The following is an 18,358-nucleotide window of genomic DNA, read 5'->3' as shown; positions in this document are numbered from 1 at the left end:
GTGATGCTTATAGGAGTGATGATGATGATGAGGAGTACTCCAAGGAGGAGCTCATGGACATGTGTGAGCAAGTGCATACTTGCTTTGAGATGAAGAGAAAGGAGTGCAAGGAATTGAATAAGAAAGTCAAATTTCTTAAGCAATCCCTTGATGAGCTCAATGCAACTCATGAGAGGCTAATGGAAGCCCATGAGAAGCTTGGCAAAGCTCACTCTAAGCTTGAAAAGGCTCACTCCTCTCTCATTGAGTAAGTCAAAATGGAGGAAGCCAAGAAGGAGCAAGTGATCATAACATGTGATGTGGGACTAACATGTGATCTTATTGATGAATCTTTTCATGAACCATTATTGTTGCTCCTACTAACACTTCTTGTAGCACTACTACTTCCACTTCACCCTTGAGTGATGGTCTCACATGTGATGCCTCACTTATGGTGGAAAATGAAACCCTCAAGAAGGAGGTGAATGAGCTCACTCGTGCCTTAGGCAATGCCTATGGTGGAGAAGCCCACTTGCTAAAGTGCTTGGGTAGTTAAAGATTTTCTCCCAATAAAGAGGGATTAGGCTATACCCCCAAGAAAGGCAAGGCGGCCTTTGTCACTCCCAAAGCTAGCTTTGTAAAGGGCAATGGTCGGTTTTGCAATAGATGCAAGCAAGTTGGACATATATAGCAAAGTTGCAAGACTAACAAGAACAAGCTACCTAATGTATCCTTAATCAAATTTGATTCTTGTTACATGCTTTATAAGGGTGCCAATGGTGTGAAGGCTAAGTTCATTGGTACACCAATTGTGGGCCCAAAGAAGAAGGCCATTTGGGTAACAAAGTCCTTGGTGACTATCGTACAAGGACCCAAGCAAGTTTGGGTACCTAAAAAGAATTGATCTTCTTTTGTAGGTGAATTATAAAGCCAGAGGAAGGCATTGAGTGCTTGATAGTGGGTGCACACAACACATGACTGATGATTCAAGAATGTTCAATTCAATCAATGAAGGAAAGAGCAATGGGATTGATTGTATCACATTTGGTGACAATGGCAAAGGCAAGGTCAAAGGGCTTGGTAAGATTACAATATCCAATGATTTGAGCATTTCCAATGTGCTACTAGTAGAGAGCTTGAACTTCAACCTATTGTTGATAGCTCAATTGTGTGATCTTGGTTTCAAGTGCATATTTGGTGTGGATGATGTAGAGATCATAAGTGTAGATGGCTCTAACTTGATATTCAAAGGATTTAGATATGAGAATCTATACTTAGTTGATTTCAATGCTAGAGAAGCTCAATTATCAGCATGTTTGATCACTAAGTCTAGCATGGGTTGGTTATGGCATAGAAGGCTTGGTCATGTTGGAATGAAACAATTGAACAAGTTGATTAAGCATGACTTAGTTAGAGGCTTAAAAGATGTCACATTTGAAAAGGATGAGCTATGTAGTGCATGTCAAGCCGGAAAACAAGTTGGTAACACACATCCTAAGAAGAGTATGATGAGCACATCTAAGGCATTTGAGTTAATGCACATGGACTTGTTTGGACCAACCACATACACTAGCATTGGTGGAAACAAATATGGATTTGTGATTGTGGATGATTTCACTAGATACACATGGGTGTTCTTTCTTGGTGACAAGAGTGATGTGTTTGTAATATTTAAATCATTTGTCAAGGGCATTCACAATAAGTTTGAAACAACCATCAAGAAAGTTAGAAGTGACAATGGTAGTGAATTCAAGAACATAGAATTGATGAGTTGTGTGATGAATTTGGAATTAGACATCAATTCTCGGCCAAGTATACTCCTCAATCAAATGGGCTAGTTGAAAGAAAGAATAGAACCTTGATTGATATGTCAAGATCAATGTTGAGTGAGTACAATGTGAGTCATTCATTTTGGGCCAAAGCAATCAACACGGCTTGCTACTATAGCAACCGACTCTATTGTCACCCCATGATGGAGAAAACACCTTATGAGCTATTGAATAAAAGAAAGTCCAACATAGCATACTTCTGGGTTTTTGGTTGTAAATGCTAATATTGAAGAAAGGCACTAGATTGAGCAAGTTTGAAAAGAAATGTGATGAAGGTTTCTTGCTTGGTTACTCCACTACTAGCAAGGCTTATAGAGTTTGGAATTTAGCTAGTGGTACTCTTGAGGAGGTTCATGATCTGGAGTTTGATAAAACAAATGGTTCCCAAGAGAAAGATGAGAACCTAGATGATATAAAAGGCACTCAATTAGTCAATGCAATGAAGAACATGGACATTAGTGATATAAGGCCTAGAGAGGTGATTGATGTTGAAGATGACAAGAATCAAGTACTCTCTAACTCAAATGTGCAAGCTAGTGGTTCTTATAATCAAATCCAAGCAAGCACTAATGATGGCAATGTGCAAGATCAACAAATGGTTAGTTCATCATCTCAACCAAGTGATCAATCAAATGCTAGCAATCAAGTGCAAGTGCTTCAACCAACCAATGTTGCAAGAGATCATCCATTGGATACTATCATTGGTGATATTTCAAGAGGTGTGCAAACTAGATCAAGATTAGCATCATTTTATAAGCACTTCTCATTTGTGTCATCCATTGATCCTAAGAAGATAGATGAAGCTTTGAATGATGTTGATTGGATCAATGGTATGCATGAAGAGCTAAACAACTTCACAAGAAACCAAGTATGGGATTTAGTTGAGAGGCCTAAGGATCATAATGTGATTGGAACCAAGTGGGTCTTTCGGAACAAGCAAGATCAAGATGGGATAGTAATAAGGAACAAAGCAAGATTAGTGACACAAGGTTACACTCAAGTTGAAGGTCTTGACTTTAGAGAAACATATGCCCCGGTTGTAAGATTGGAAGCAATTAGGATCTTGCTGGCCTATGCTTGTGCCCACAACATCAAGTTGTATCAAATGGATGTAAAGAGTGCATTTTTCAATGGGTACATCAATGAGCTTGTGTATGTTGAGCAACCTCCCAGTTTTGAAGATGAGAAGAAACCCAACCATGTCTATAAGTTGAGAAAGGCTTTGTATAGATTGAAACAAGCACCTAGAGCATGGTATGAGAGATTGAGAGATTTCCTACTCTCTAAGGGATTCAAGATGGGAAAGGTTGACACCACTCTCTTCACCAAGAAGCTTGGGAATGACTTATTTGTAATGCAAATCTATGTTGATGATATCATCTTTGGATTAACAAATCAAGAATTTTGTGAGGAGTTTGGCAAGATGATGGCAAGTGAGTTTGAGATGTCTATGATTAGAGAACTTAGTTACTTCCTTGGTCTTTAAATCAAGCAAATGAAGAATGGCACATTTGTGAGTCAAGGCAAGTATATCAAGGACATGCTCAAGAAGTTTGAAATGGATGAGAGTAAAGCTATTAGTACACCAATGGGGACAAGTGGAAGCTTAGATAGTGATGCTAGTGGCAACATGGTGGATCAAAAGATGTATCGGTCTATGATTGGAAGCCTACTCTATGTGACCGCATCAAGGCTGGATGTGATGTTTAGTGTATGCATGTGTGCTAGATTTCAAGCCTCACCAAGAGAAAGTCATTTGAAGGCAACTAAGAGAATATTGAGGTACTTGAAGCATACACAACATGTTGGATTATGGTATCCCAAAGGAGCAAGATTTGAGTTGATTGGATATTTGGATTCTGATTATGAGGGATGCAAAGTTGAGAGAAAGAGCACATCGGGCACATGTCAACTATTGGGAAGATCACTTGTATCTTAGTCATCAAAGAAGCAAAATATTGTAGCACTTTCAACCGCCGAAGCGGAGTACATTTCGGCCGGTAGTTGTTGTGCTCAATTACTTTGGATGAAGGCTACTTTGAGTGACTTTGGAATCAAGTTCAAGCAAGTGCCATTGCTATGAGACAATGAAAGTGCCGTAAAGCTCACCAACAACCCGGTTCAACACTCAAGAACAAAGCATATAGATGTTCGTCATCACTTCATAAGAGATCATCAACAAAAAGGGGACATTTGCATAGAGAGTGTGGGCACCGAAGATCAACTTGCCGACATATTCACCAAGCCACTTGATGAGAAGAGGTTTTGCAAGCTAAGGAATGAATTGAACATACTTGACTTCTCCAATATGTGTTGATGCACCCCCATTATATGACATGCCTCTCCTTCGAGTAATCCAAGGTAAAAGTTGATTGGCATGGCATACATCCTTGCTAAGGACATGATTAGTGCATCTAGACATATTTCACATTTGAATAGGCTCATTCATGAAAATCAAATGAATTGGATGCTTGTATGGTACCACTATAGCTTGTATGTTTGAAATGATCTAGTGGTAGCATATGATATGTTTATGGGCTTGCAAACCTAGTGTTTGATTTAGAAAATGAGCTATAAGTGTTTAACTCAACATGGTACAAGATAACCCTTATTTGGAGGTGTGAAGAAGCTTGTCCTTGGATCAAACTGAGTTAAATATCTTTTATAAGTAATCTAGATTGATCCAAATTAGGAAAATGATCCTCATTTCACATGGTTTCACCCCAACATATCTATAATTTGAGGCAACCTTTTGTGCAAATTGTTGACATTAATAATCCTACCCTATCTATACTTTAAGCCTTTGTGGTCATTGATGACAAAGGGGGAGAAATAGTGTACAAAGATAGTGAAACAAAGGGGGAGAGATAATATATGACAAAAGAGGGGGATCTATTGAAATTTTAAGCATACAAATAGGGGGAGCAAGCTCATAAACTTGTATGGTGCATTTGAATGAGCATTACATATGTTTGCTTGCATGGCATAAGTTTTAATTTCAAATATCCATGCTTGTGTGGTGTATGCTAGTTGTAGGTTTGAATGTTGAAATGAAAAACTAGCATGCATAGGCTAAGTAACTAGACTTATGTTCATTCTATGGAAACTAGACCCTTGCATGTAATGTTGATCTCACGGGGTATTCTAGTTCTTGTATATGTCTAGTTACTAATGGTGCTAAGGATAGTATATTGGTGCACTCTGATTGGTATCACGCTTTAAAGGTCCATCTCTTATACCTTAGCATCATTTGGTAGAAATTGACTTCTATATTTCCTATCTAATCATATGTGCAAAGCTTCAATCCAAACTCTTAGCACATATGTAGGGGGAGCAATTGCTATCATATGGAGTTCATGAAACTTGCCCATATCCTTTACACATGGTAAATATGCTTGGGAAGCAACATAGATTCAAATGAGCTTTAATTCATATCTTTGTATAAGGGTTGTCATCAATTACCAAAAAGGAGGAGATTGAAAGCTCTAGTTTGGTTTTGGTTAATTGATGAAACCCTAAGTGCTAACCTAGTTTATCAAGATGATTATGAGATAGGTAGCACTGCTCCAAGTGATAAAGAAATGGTGAAGATCATGACAATGGTGATGGCATGGTGATGGTCAAATGCTTAAACTTGGAAAAGAAGAAAGAGAAAAACAAAAGGCTCAAGGCAAAGGTATAAAATGTAGGAGCCATTTTGTTTTAGTGATCAAGACACTTAGTGAGTGTGATCACATTTAGGATAGATAGCCGTACTATTAAGAGGAGTAAAACTCATATCGAAATGTGGTTATCAAAGTGCCACTAGATGCCCTAATTCATTGCATATGCATTTAGGATCTAGTGAAGTACTAACACCCTTGAAAATGTTTGTGAAAATTTGCTAACACATGCGCACAAGGTGATACACTTAATGATTGGCATATTTGAGCAAGGGTGAAGAAGTTAGAGTTGAAATGGAGTTGGTCGAAATGATGCTGGCGTCAGTCTACTAACCGGACGCTGAGTCACTCAGCGACCGGACGCTGATAGGCTATGTCCGGTCAAACTGACGGGTCTGCATAGTACCTTGGGTATTGCACCGGACGCTGGTCTGTGTCCGATCAAGGTGGACCGGAAGCGTTCGGTCGAAGAAATACGCCTCGGGGAGCTTACTAGAAATGACCGAACGCTGGGGCTTCAGCGTCCGGTCAGTTTTGCTGGAGCATCCGGTCAGCTTCGTAGCCATTGAAATCTGATGAACAACGCTTGAAGCTAGTGACGCATGGCATCCATCGAGCGACCGGACGATTGGGGCCAGCGTCCGGTCAGTTTGACCGGAGCATCTAGTCAGCCCACGTTGTGCCTAATGAAGGGGTACAACGGCTCTAATTGTTGGGGCTTCCATTTAAAGCCCCATGGCTGGCTCAAGCTCACCCTCTTTCACATTTTCATTGACATAGCAACCTTGTGAGCTTAGCCAAAGTCCTCCCACTCATCTCCAACATTGATTCATCATCTTTGTGAGATTAAGAGAGAATCCAAGTGGATTGCTTGAGTGATTGCATCTAGAGGCACTTGATATTCATGTTGTGCTATGGATTTCGCTTGTTACTCTTGGTGGTTGCCACCACCTAGATGGCTAGGTGCAGCGGTGGAGGATCAGCATGAGTTGGTGATTGTTTGTGGCCATCTCCGATGATTGTGAGGGGAGTTGTACCTTCCCCGGCGCAGCGCCGAAAGGTAACTCTAGTAAATTGCTCATGTCATTGAGTTACCTCACTTGTGGGTTGCTTCTTGTGGTGTCCTATCGTGTGGACGAGGTTTGTGAAACACCTCTTAGTCGCTGAACCACCAAGTGTTGGTCGACACAATAGGGACGTAGCGTGTTGGCAAGCACGTGAACCTCGGGAGAAAATTGATTGTCTATATATTCATCTTGTGATTGCTTCATCCCCTACACGTTGGTATAATCACCCTACTCACTTATTTACATTCTTGCAAACTAGTTGATACAAGCTCTTTAGTGTAATTAGAATTGAGAGCTTGCTTTATTATTTACATTCATCTAGTTGAGCTCTTTAGAGTAGCAAGGTTGAGAGCTCTTAGTGAGTAATTACATAGCAAGTTTATGTGCCTAAGTAATCATTGCAACTAGAATTGTTGGATAGATGGCTTGCAACCCTTGTAGAGCTAGAGCAAGTTTGCATTACGCTATTTGTCATACTAATCAAATTGATCTAGTTGATTTGTAGATTTTTAAATAGGCTATTCACCCCTCTCTAGCCATATTAGGACCTTTCAACGGGCGAGAAGGGCGAGAAGGACAAGGGCGTGGGTGATCGGATGCAGCACGACAGCGAGGACTTGCGCGCGCACTCACGGTGCGCACTGTCAGCGGGTGTGGCCACCGCGGGGAAAAGGGAAAATAGTGCGGTGGCACGATAGGAGCGGTGCTGATGCCAGGGTGCTGAGCGGGCATGGACTAGTGCAGGCAGCAGGGAACCAGGAGGTGGGCGTAGGGCAGTGTGAATGATAGCGAGACAGCCCTAGCAGGGCATGGTGGCTGCTGTGGAGTGCGAGGAGGAAGAGCGTGGGTGAGCTGGCTGGCGAGCCGCGGCTCATCGGCGACGTGACACGGCGGCGTGAGACCACGGTGGGTACCTAGTGCTCCAACACAGCAGCTATGTCAGCGGTTGATAGCAGAGGGAGAGAAGAGCAAAGCGATGGCATGGGCGTGAGGTGGCTGTGAGCAACGCGCTCGAGGTGTGCCATGGCAGTAGCGGGGCAGCGAGAGCCGCAACAGGAGGGGAACGACGCGACTGAGGGCTGAGAAGCGACTGTAGGACGATAGGAGTGGTAGCCTAGTGGATAAAAAGGAGTGGCAGCAGCACCTCCCCCACAGACTCAGTCATGGCGACGGGAGCACGGGAGAGACCGACATGATTGAAAGAAAGACATCAAGCCAGAGATGGGGAGGAACAGTGGGAAGGAGACAACAGCGGCTCTGTCATCTTCTTCATCAACACGGCATGGCAGGAAGTCCTGGCCCAAAGTGGCCGGCAGCGTTAGGCCAGGCAGCGATGCATTCCATCATCACTGTGACTGGGGCCATGTTTACGTGCAATCCTAAGGGAAATTTCAAGCGAACCAGTACATGGCAGCAGTAACCAGTAGAGGCAGATGAGCGGAGAAAAGAAAAGGCAAGCAAGAGAGGAGCAGTTGGTCAACTTTCACAGTCTTGCGGAGATGACAGAGAGGGACGTGTTACAGCTGCACTAGCGCCATAGTTATACGTAGGAGTATGTTTGCCCTTTTTTTAATTATTTGTTTTAGAGTTATCATCGTAACGTGTGTGTGTATATATATATAACGGTTTATTTGTAACGTCCTGGCGGAAAATTTTAGCAAAGCTCGAATTTAAATTTGATTCAAAAGCTATATATATGTATATTATTCTATTTATTAATAGATTTTATTTTATTTATAAAAGTTGCTTTTCATGCTAAATTTAATAGAACAAACCATTCGCTATCGATTGGCCAGAATTGTCGTTCGACATTCCTGAATATCTTTATGCACTGAGTAATTTAACTTGGGTGTTGATTTGAGTCTACGAAACTAAGTCACACAAGATTCGCTTATCGCCTCAAGTAAGTTTTAAATTAAAACCCGAGAATTCATTTCAGAAATTTTTCTTAGGCCTAAATCGCAGTGCTAAACAAACTCATAACACCAGGGGTGTTATAATTCCCATCCAGCTTATGTGTTGTTCGATTCTGGTGCATCACATTCATTTATGAGTATGGGATTTGTAGACCAGCACAACATACCTCTTATGGCTATACCGTATGCATATAGAATCTGTACTCCGGGTGCATAGATGTGCATCAATGCTCGGACGGACATAGTAAACTGGGTATTAGCCACTCATACTTATTGTCTCCAGTTCATGGTACTACCTGGGCAAGGCATTGATGCTATTCTTGGAATGAACTGGTTGCGGGTATATTGGGTAGTCTTGGATATGAAGCGGAGAAGTGTGGAGTTACGGCTTCCTTCTTCTAAGGATAGGATGTCTCTTCTTGTACCCTCAGATCCAGTCTTACCTGTTGCTACCCATGCTGAAGCCTCTCCTGATCTTACCTCTATTCCTATGGTATGCGAGTTCCTAGATGTATTTCCTGAAGATCTACCTAGGTTGCCACCGAACCGAGAGGTGGAATTCTCCATTGAGCTAGAGCCTAGTACTGCTCCTATCTCCCGATGCTTGTACCGCATGGCTCTAAAGGAATTGGCTGAGATGAAGAAGCAGTTAGAAGAATTGATGGAAAAAGGCTTCATCCGTCCTAGTTTTTCACCATGGGGTTGCCTAACAATTTTTATGAAGAAGGATGGTACTCTGTGGATGTGTGTGGATTACTGCCCCCTTAATGCGGTAACCATTAAGAACAAGTATCCTTTGCCCTGTATAGATACTTTGTTCAATCAGTTAGCTAGTGCCAAGGTGTTCTCGAAGATTGACCTCTGTTCAGGCTATCATCAAATCAAGATCAGACCACATGATATACTAAAGATAACTTTTCTACTAGGTATGGACTGTATGAGTACCTAGTAATGTCTTTTGGTCTCACCAATGCTCCTACCTTCTTCAGGTACCTGATGAATTTAGTCTTTATACCAGAGCTAGACAAGTTTGTTGTGCTATTCATTGATGATATCCTGATATATTCCAAGAATGATGAAGAGCATACCCAACACCTTCGGATAGTACTAGCTTGATTGAGGGAACACAAGTTGTATGCTAAATTCAGCAAGTGTGAGTTCTGGTTAGATCGAGTGTAGTTTTTGGGGCATGTGTTGACACCTGACGGCATTTTAGTAGATCCCAGCAAGGTGCAAGATGTGCTGAATTGGAAGTCTCCCAAGTTTGTGCACCAGATTTGTTAGTTCCTTGGTCTAGCTAGGTATTGGCATTTCATCCTAGATTTCTCCAAGGTAGCTCAGCCAATGACCAAGCTACTTCAAAAACAAGCCAAGTTTGACTAGAGCCCAGCCTGTGAAGAAGCCTTCCAAGCTCTAAAAACATTTCTGACCACTGCTCCTATGTTGGCCCAACTAGATATTGATAGACCCTTCGATGTATATTGTGATGCCTCGAAGACGGGGTTGGGATGTGTGCTTATGCAAGATGGGCGTGTGATAGCTTATGCTTTGCGTCAACTAAAAAAACACGAAGTAAATTACCCCACCCATGATTTAGAGCTGGCTGCTATGGTCCACGCTCTAAAGATTTGGAGGCACTACCTGTTGGGCAACAAAGTACATATTTTTACAGACCATAAGAGACTCAAGTATATTTTTCACTCAGTCTGAGCTGAATATGAGGCAAAGAAGATGGTTAGAATTGATAAAGGATTATAACATGGAAGTCCATTATCATCTAGGAAAGGCCAATGTTGTAGCTGATGCTTTGTGCCAAAAGTCACCTTAGGTTGAGGAAACACCTTTGTCTCTCAACCATGCAGATGTGTTGGCTCACATTGCATTAACCTTAGAATTGCTAGAGCAAAGGCAAGATCCTAAAGAAATTCCTCACATTAGGAAATTGATTGCCGAAAGGCGTGGTCCTCACTTTAGTATTGATGAGCATGGTGTAGTGAGGTATAAGGATAGACTAGTGGTTCCATCTAATGAGGAGCTGAGAAGGAAGATTTTGAGTGAAGCCCATCATTCAGAGCTGTCTATTCATCCTGGCAGCAACAAGATGTATCATGATCTACGCCACTTGTACTGGTGGTCCAATATAAAGCAAGATATCACCCAGTACGTCGCGGAGTATGACACTTGTGGGAGAGTTAAAGCAGATCATATGCGTACTTTGGGATATTTGCAACCCCTGCCCATTTCTGTTTGGAAATGGGAAGATATCTCCATGGACTTTGTGGTGGGTTTGCCCCGCACAACTAAGAGCTATGATTCTATTTGGGTTATTGTGGATAGTCTCACCAAGTCTACTCATTGTATCCCAGTGGACACTAGATATACAGCCAAGACATATGCTGAGATATATTTTGATCAGATTGTGACCCTACATGGAGTTCCCCTTACTATCATCTCTGATAGAGGGTTAGTCTTTATCTCTCATTTCTAGGAGCAACTACAACACTGTCTGGGTACTCATCTCCTTAGAAGCTCAGCATATTATCCACAAACTGATGGTCAAACTGAAAGGGTGAACCAGGTGCTCGAGGATATGTTGAGAGCTTATGCCATTTATTTTCTTGAGAAGTGGGATGGATGCCTGATGTTAGCTTAATTTTCTTACAATAATAGCTACCAAGAAAGCATCCGCATGGCACCATTTGAAACTCTATATGGGAAGAAATGTAGGACACCACTGAACTAGGTTGAAGTGGGAGACCATGGATACTTTGGGCTAGAATTCTTCAAAGAGGCTCAAGAGCAAGTCACCATTATTTGGAGTCACTTGAAGGTAGCTCAGAGCAGACAAAAAGCCTATACGGACAAGCGAAGAAGACCCTTATAGTTTGAAGTTGGGGATTATGTGTACCTCAAAGTGTATCCTATGCGAGGGGTGCATCGGTTTGGTATCCATGGCAAGCTAGCTCCCCGATACGTGGGTCCTTACCAAATTTTGAAGTAGTGTGGCCTAGTTGCTTATCATCTCTAGCTTTCCGATAGTTTATCTGTGGTACACAATGTGTTTCATGTATCGCAATTGAAGAAATGTTTGAGGGTTCCTGATGAGGCTGTAGAAATTGAAGGACTTCCCCTCTAGCCTAATTTGACTTATGGTGAGCACCATGTCAAAATCCTAGATGAAAAAGAAAGAGTGACCAGAAATAGTGTGGTAAAGTTCTACAAGGTATAGTGGCAAAACCATTCTGAGGATGAGGCCACGTGAGAAGAGAGATATATATTGAAGCATTACCCCCTCCTTCTCTCTGGTTCTGATGAGTAGTTATTATGTCGAAATGTACTTCCTATCTCCTTCTCACACTAGGCACATGAAATCTTGGGTTGAGATTTTGTTTTACGGGGGTAGATTTGTAACACCCTCGGTGTTACACTATACAACTTTTGCTAAAACACTACATGAGCATCATACTTGTGTGTAAATGTGTGTAATATAGGGTATAAAGCAATATACAGAACTTAAAACATTCATTTGAAACACGAAACGCATGTCACATTTTCGGTCAAGTTGTATTACTTAGGGTTCTAAATGAATTTTTATTGAACGGAAATGCTATGGAACGCATATGCGGAACTTTAGTAAAGTTTGTAGCATGAACTTCATAGGTGACGATGAAATATGTGCGGTCGAGAACAGGATTCGCTATATAGCTTACTTAATAGCTTGGAAATGGAATTCGACGCGAAACCGTTTGAAACTTAGTCAATTTTCGTAAGTCGGAAAATTGGTCGATGAAGCCAAGTTCGACAATTTTTATAGGAGGATCAGGTTAAGCAGTGGCATGGTTTTAGGGTTTCTTTTAGTAGTCTGATAGACCAGCTAGAGCGTAAAATAGGTGGTGTAGCTACTGGATCATCGAGTTGGCTTTTTAGCAACTTTAAAATGCATGCAAGGCACGTTCCCGATTGGCTTCGGTGTCTGGGCACGGTCACCGCGTCTCGATTGGTGTTGCTGCTCGCTCAAGCATGCCCACATGCACCGCTACGTAGGCTGCATCGCGGTTGCCATGCTACTCGCTCGCACACGCGCACGCTGGGCCCGGCAAGCCTGGCTGCTTTGCCTCATCCATCATGTCCGCCTGAGCCCCGTGGCTCGCCGTCGCGTCAAATTGCACCCAGGTCGCGTTGTATGCCGACCATCGCTGCCGCGTGGCTACTGCTCCCGTTGACCTTCGGCTGCACCCGGCGCGTGATGCGATGCCACGCTGTGGCTTTCCCTGATTGCACCATGCCACATTTCCGTCATGTCATCGGCTGGCCGAGCCACACCTAGGCATAACCACAACGCTGGCCCCAAATGGTAAATGTGCATGTTTGGAGGTTGGTTTGGGGTCCAACAGTCGTGCCAGACTTGTCACCACTGCTGCCGTACGACACCCATCCCCAATTAAGTTTTCACCCATCGCCGGCCGCCATATGTCCAAATGGCATCGTCCAAGCAATTGGCCTTGCGTAGTCCACCTCCTTCCAATTAACTGAGCACCAAACTAGCTCTGGTAGTTAGGTTGTGAGTGGAGTCAACCCAACGAGTTTTCGTTTGTAAGTGAGGTAATGCAGGATGTTTTTCCCCACGGCGGTCTGCCATGGCCGCCGAGGCGGGTGCTCGACCAAGACGTCACTCATTGCTCCATTGTATCAATTGAGCAGTGCTTTTGCGTCTCCTTGACTTGGTTGCCTCGGCCATGCAGCAGGTTCACCAGCGAAGCAGTAGGTCACCGAGAACGTCGTTGCCATGCTTGCCATGAACCAGAGCACTCCCTGCGCACTTGGTCAACTACCTAGCCGTGTCTCATGACTTCGTCCAGTATGCCCTACACGTCGTAGGTGAGGCCCTCCTACTCCTAGGGTAGATGGTTGGATCAATTAGTGCCGGGAGCTCACCGGAGCACATGGCCGCCTCCGGCGGACGTGGTGTAGATGTCGTTCTGTGGCTAGCGAGTTGGAGTGTAGTAGCAATTTAAATAAGGTTTCTATATTGTTGCTCGTAGTCTATAGATGGAAAAGGGTAGCGATAGAGGCGCTGGGCTAGGTTATTCCGCCGATGCCGATGTTGCCACGGCCTGACCCCACTGCGGCACATGGCCGCGCCTTCGTGCTTCACCAATTGGGGCATTTCATACATCGATCAGTTGCGCTTTGCACGTTGAGTGCCATGGTGGTGCTGGTTGGTGTCGAGGAGGTCCGTGCTCGCCGATGTTTGGCTAGAGACGCGCGGCCTCTGTTAGTTCTAGTCAGGGACCTTGGAAAACATGAATTCAAGTAGAAGTAGGGTGCTAGATGCGAGGATAGTAACTCAGTTAAATAGTGTTTGAGTGAGTTTCATGAATAGGAATGATAATGGGGACTCTTTAGCAAAAGAGCCAGCCGCGCTCGGGCTCTGCCGTGGGCCGAGTAGCGTGGGCCGCGTTTGCGCGCCGCAGCGTGGGCCGCGCCGAGTGCTGCGTGTGCGCGCGGGCAGGACGCCGGGGTGCGCCGAGCTGTTTGCTCGTGGGCCGTGCTGTGGAATCGATTTCTGATTTTCCAGTAAAGTAATAAATGTTTATTCAATTTTGTTATGTGCTGATCTTTATAAAATTGTAGAAAAATCTGTAGGTGTCCAAAAATAGTGAAACACAATTTGTTAGGTTCACAAAAATGCTATCTAACTGTTAGTGTAGTTAGCTGTGATCATGATAGGTTCATAAATTCAAATTAGAAAGCTAGTATTATGTAGATTAATAATTGTATGAATTCTTGTGGCAAATTGGTGATAGTTTTAGCTACAAAATTTTTACAGTAGGCTCATTAGATCATTATATACTTGCTATAAATTTTATAGTCCTAGAGTAGGTTGATAAATAGAGTAGCTATTATCCTTGTTTTATCATATATAGAGTAAATCGGTATTAGGAGTAAGAATACCTTTAGTTGCTAAGATAATATATGGCATGTTTCATGCTTGTTAGTGGCAGCAGTAGGTAGCTTAGCACCTTAGTCGATAGAACTCACTTAGGAGCTTGATAGATGTATTTTATTTTAAGAGCTGCTGTTGTCGTATTATTAAGTGTTGCATCATCATTTCATGCATATAGATCACAAGTTGGTAGAGTTTGTGCCCGTGGACGAATAGGATTACGAAGAGGTCATTGAGGAGTACGAGGAGGAGATCCTCGTGTAGGAGGGAGCCCCAGAGCCTTTTGGTGCTGACTTTGCTGACCCATCGCCTGCCCAAGGCAAGCCCCGGTGCATAACCCCTATTTTTAATGGTCACTGAATATATATATGATGTGTATTTACGTTACATGTATTTTATGGAAACTACATGCATAAATATATCTATCTATGAGTCCTACTAGTATAGGTCGAGTAGCTGCTATGCTCATGATATCGGTAGCATAAGTAACCTGCCGTTACTCATAAATAGATGATAATTATGATCACTCTTGATAAAATGGTGGACAGGAAAGTGGTGACCGGGCAGGGATATGGTTTGGGTACTGATGGGTGTAAGAGGTTGTGTCCTACGGCCAATAGGGCATAGCTTGGTTACACTTTTTCCTGTCTGTGTCGATTAAAGACCGGTCGTTGCATTGGACGCTAGGCAAGTCACAGACTTATTATCCTGAGCACATACTTGGGTATGGACGTAGGGAAGACTCATTCTCTCTTGTCATGGATCTGGCTCTTTCCAGACCGACTAATTAGAGGCGGGGATGGTGGAGGTCCTTGCACCACACTAAGGCCGTGACTCCATGATCTGGAGCGTCGCTGCCTAAGCAATCCTCCCGCGGCTACCGACGCTGAAAGCTCTAGTTTAGTTTTGGTGAATTGATGAAAAACCCTAGGCGCTAACCTTTGATTCTAAGTATATGGGAGATAGGTTAGTACCAATCCAAGTGGTGGAGCAAATAAAGTCCATGGTGATGGTGAGCACATGTGTCGATGATCAAGCTCTGGACTTGGAAAAGAAGAAAGAGAAAAACAAAATGGGCTCAAGTTAAATGTGATATCCATAAGGCCATTTTGTTTTGGTGATTGATGCACTTAGCGAGTGTGGTCACATTTAGAAATTAGGATAGATAGCTGTACTATTAAGAGGAGTGAAATTTATCATGAAATGCGGTTATCAAAGTGTCACTAGATGTTCTAACTCATTGCATATGTATTTAGATTCTAGTGAGTGCTAACACCCTTAAAAAGGCTTGTGAAAATATGCTATCACACGTGCACAAGTTGATACACTTGGTGGTTGGCGCATTTGAGCAAGGGTGGTGAAGTTGGAGTTGAGGTGGCACCGTTTTTCACTGATGGACTCTGGTCCTGCAGTGATCGGACTCAGAGGGGTGCATCCGATCATTTATTGCGGTGAAGGGCATGGTCTCGGTCATCGATCGGACCCTAGCGCAGGCGCGTGACCATATACGTAGGCCCTGCGTCCGGTCGCTTGTGACGTATGCTGATGTGGAGGTGTTTGAACTTGGCACGTAGCGGGAGAAGGATCGGACGCTAGCCTGTGTCTGGTTGAGCTAGATTTGACGCGTCCGGTCGCAAATTTGTGGCTCTAGAACCTTACTAGACGTGACCGGACTCAGTGTGGACGTGAGTGAGATCAGCAGAAAAAACGCGTCCATTCGTGTGCTTGGGGGTGTGGGCGCGCGCATGACCTAACGCCGCTCTAGCGTGTTCGGTCATTGCATAGGTGCGTCCAGTCGACACTTAAAGCGTGTGGGAGCAGCTACTAGCCGTTGGCATCGTGTGGCTAACATTCAAACTCAGGGACACATGGCTTGAATCCATGGACCGGATGCTGAGGCTGTGCGTCCGGTCGTTCTGACCGGTGCGTTCGGTCACCTCGCAGGAGGCTGCCCCTTGAGCTCAACGGCTCTATTTCATTGAGGGCTCTATTTAAGGCATGTGGCCGGCTTGAGCTCACCCTCTTGGCCATTTCTATTGAGAATACATCGTAGTGAGCCTAATCAATCCTCTCACCCTTACCTTGCTTGATTGGATCATCATCTAGTGAGATTTGAGAGCATCCAAGTGCATTGCTTTGAGTGATTGCATCTAGAGACACTTGGTGTTTGTGTTTCGCTGTGGGATTCGCTTGTTTCTCTTGGTGATTGCCGTCACCTAGATGGCTTGGTGTAGCGAGGATCGTCGAGCGGACGAAGGTGATTGTCTCCGGCTCCAATCGTGGTGATTGCGAGGGGTTCTTGACCTTTCCCCGGTGGAGAGCCAAAAGGTACTCTAGTGGATTGCTCGTGGCTTGTGTGATCCCCATCTTGTGTTGGTTGCGAGGCATCTGATTGCGAGTTAGGCGTGTGATGCCTATTAGCGCGTGAACCTCTAAGTGGGTGAATCACCACAATAGGGACTAGCTTGCCGACAAGCAAGTGAACCTCGATGAAAAATTATTGTGTCATCTTGTCTCCAAGAATTTGTTTGGTGTTCATTAATATATTATGATTGATCACTTGCCACGATGGTATAACCCTTCTACCTTTCTTGCATTTACTTTCCTAGTGTAGATAAGCTCTTTTTTGTAGTTAGTTTTAAGAGCTAGCTTATGTCTTGTTAGTGGTTAGTGAGGCTCTTTAGTTAGTCTTTGAGAGCTCAATAACTTAGTAGTGACTTAGCCTCTTGTGTGACATAGAGATCATAGTTAACTAGAATTGTGGATAGGATGCTTGTATTTTTAGTAGGCTAGCGTAACACCCGCTTCACCGTTTAATTGTCTAACCATTTGGCTTAAGTGTTGTTGTAGAATTTTTAATAGGTTATTCATCCCCCTCTAGCCATTAGGACTTTTTAGACGCCCATTGCCGGCCAGCGCCCACCTCCACACTGTCCTCCGAGAGCGCCAGTTGTCCGTGCGAGAACTTGCCGGCATTGTTTCTACATGCACATCACATACACATACATGTGTGTGGTGACCATGGTCCGACAAACGCACGGCACGATTGGACGATGGAGTGGACATGCAGGCGCACCGCGCACAGAGAGATGTGTGGTGTAAGAAACACGAGGGAGAAATAGGGAAAGGAGAAGCCGAGGGAGCACGAGCACGTCGACGGCGGGGTACTCGGCCACGATGCGCGTGCGCACGTCCTCCGTCGCCTTAGCGCTCCGCGCCGAGATCACCATGCGGGCGCCGCGCTTTGCCAGCATGTGCGCCGTCTCCGCATCGATCCCTGACGTGGCGTCCGTGATGATGGCCGTCGTCGCACCCATGTTCGTGGTCACCTCCTCCGTCGTCGATCTCGAGCCGAACACGCTCGCGCCAGGTGACCCCAGGTGCCGCACCGCCCGCAACATCCCCAGTAGCGCACGCGTCCAGTGGGTGGTGCCGGCGAGGTGTGGTGATGGTCAGCTGGGGCGGGGGGTTGGGAGGGGATGGCGGCCAGGGGTGGGGATGACGAGGCAGAGGAGGCGGCGAGCGGAGGGGGCCTAGCCGTGCAGAGAGGCACTGGGCTGGCGGCCACCGACAACGGGTGGTGGCGTATGCGAGCAAAGTCGCTCGTCTGGGCAACTCGCGACGGAGACGAACGAATGCGTCTCAGTTACGATCGGTTGCAGGATAGGATAAGGAGGCAGGGGTAGTTCGGTCATTTCCCGTGTCCTAAACAGTGATAAGAGATATTTGGAAATAGAAAAAGATAGAAAATCTCAGAAATCCCTCGTGTTGAAACAATTCGCGCAAGCAGAGTCAAATATTGAAAAGCTTGCGAATTCGATGCCATGGTTAAATATTAAAATTTCTCGTACAAATCGGAGCAGCCACAGGTAGAAATGTTGGGGTTGTTTTGCCAACTCCGGGCTCTGTTCGGCCAATATATAAGCCGGTTGATAAGTCAACTAAAGCTATTTTGTTA

The sequence above is a fragment of the Miscanthus floridulus genome, chromosome 1 (assembly GCF_019320115.1).
Source record: "Miscanthus floridulus cultivar M001 chromosome 1, ASM1932011v1, whole genome shotgun sequence".
NCBI lineage: Eukaryota > Viridiplantae > Streptophyta > Magnoliopsida > Poales > Poaceae > Miscanthus > Miscanthus floridulus.
This window is presented reverse-complemented; position numbering follows the sequence as displayed.